We start from the raw sequence: 2,113 nt of genomic DNA, 5'->3' as shown, positions 1-2,113 counted from the left end.
CCCCTCCCCTGTGGCCATCACCACACTGTTGTCTGTGTCCATGGGTTATGCACGTATGTTCTTCGGCTAATCCCTTCTTTCACCCATTCCCCCGCCCCGCTCCACTCTGACAGCTGTCAGCCTCTGTTCCCATTTTGTTCATCAGTTTATTTTGTTGAGTAGATTCCACATATAAGTGAGATCACGTGGCATTTGTCTCTCTTCGGTCTGTTTCACTCAGCACAGTAATCTCCAAGATTGCCTTCTATTTTACGGCCGTGTAGTCTTCCATCCTAGACATGGGCACATCGCAGGGGCCGACTTCTTTTCTCCTAATGGTGAAACCACCCAGAGAGTTTGAAGCTACATATTTGAGTATCGGGGTGGGGGGATGAGAAGAGCTTAAAGCCTTATTGCTGAAAATATTGAAATGAAGAAAAATTTCATAACTATGTACAGTTGCATTCTCTCATCCAACTGCCCACCTACCCACCATCCATCCACCCATCTACCTACCCATCTACCCACCCATCCACCCATCCACCCATCCACCCATCCACCCACCACCCACCCATCCATGCTTCTCCTACTAAGTGCTCCCAGGTGCCTGCTCTGAGTGCTGGGGAGGAGTCTGCTGGCACAGAACCCGTGCAACAAAGTGTCTGCAAGGAGCTGCAGCGGAGGACCAGGCCCTCGCCCTCACGCCCCTTCCGTATCTCAGCCCCTCGCCCTCACGCCTGGGTCTCTTCACCTGAGGCCCTGGGTAGATGAAGCTCCTCTCCCACCGAGCCGTCGAGGGCTCTCACGGGGGCGAGGGGACTCTGAAGATACTTTTCTCCTCTCTGACCACTCACCCTCCTCCCCTGACTCAGGGTTCAGGGCTTGTCTTGTCCAGGGCTTCCTCCCTCCACAGTGAGATGACCCCCGTCTTCCCTGATCTCCCTGGACTTGACAAGTGCCCATCGCCTGGGAAATGGAACCGAGGGGGCGGGGCAGGCAGCAGGCTGTCAGCCCTCCCACTGTTGGCTTGTTGCTTTAACTGGCTTTGTCCTCACCCAGCAAACGCCGCACAAGGACCGCCACGGGAGGGGCTGTGAAGACAAACTCAGCAGGTGAGGGCGGAGAGCAGGAAGGAGGGGGACGCCCTGGGGGTGAGTGAGCAGGGCCCTGAGGAAGCAGGGGCAGAGGGAGAGCCCCTCCCCCCGTCATACCAACCCTCCTCCCTCCCAGGACTAGAACCCTCCAGAGCAACAGCAACTTCCTGTCCTTCGTCCCAAGGAACAGCGAGACTCCAGTCTCCTTCCCGGAAACGTAATCACTCCCCTCCGTCAGCTCCCGACAGCGTTCAGGGGGCTCCTCCCAGGCCCCCTCTGCATCCTCGCCCACGTCCGCAACAGGAAGCAGTAGCTCAGGTGTCCCCATGAGCTTCTCCCCTCTAGCCGGTGGGCTCCAGACAAGCGGCTCCATCGCCTCCATGCCCCCAGGTGTGGAGCAGATCGCCCAACATAACTTTCCACAACGGGGTGTCCTGCTCACCCACCGTCCTATGAGCAGCCGCCCGCACGTGCCTGCTGAGCACCTGCGGTGTGGCAGGTGTAACTACCGTAATTACAGGTTAAGTGCAAACAGCCACGTGTGGCGGCGGCCACGGCCACTGCACAGCAGAGACTTAGCACGTGAATTGGGGCACAAAGCAACTGTCCCCTAAACGAGCTGGTGACGTGCATTTCTGCTGTGACTTGTGGGTCTCGCATTACCACTGACTTGCAAGCTGGTTAGGTGCCCGGAGAGCGGGTGCTGGTCTTACAGGGTCTGACCCTGCCCTGGGCCCGGGGCCGCCCACCAGACGTGCCGAGCGAGCAGGACAGGGAGGGAGCAGACAACACGCCCTCCCCCAACCCTGCTGGACGCCCAACGCCCCGGCTGTGACCGGCAAACAGGAACCGGCCGGCACGCAGCTCACAGGAACCCTGAGCAGGCGGTTTCGCTCCTGTGTTAACCCTCCGACAGGGAAGTAACCGCATCGGGTCCCGTGGGGAGGCGACGCGAGGGCTTTAAAGCTCCCATCAGGCTCCGCCCGCTCGGCCGCCTCCCCCCCTCCTTCCTGCAGACAGTGCCCCTCGCAGCCCCGCAG

This window comes from Myotis brandtii, unplaced genomic scaffold, assembly GCF_000412655.1.
Source record: "Myotis brandtii unplaced genomic scaffold, ASM41265v1 scaffold1077, whole genome shotgun sequence".
In the NCBI taxonomy this organism is placed as follows: domain Eukaryota; kingdom Metazoa; phylum Chordata; class Mammalia; order Chiroptera; family Vespertilionidae; genus Myotis; species Myotis brandtii.
The sequence above is the reverse complement of the archived record's forward strand: the minus strand, read 5'-3'. Positions refer to the sequence as shown.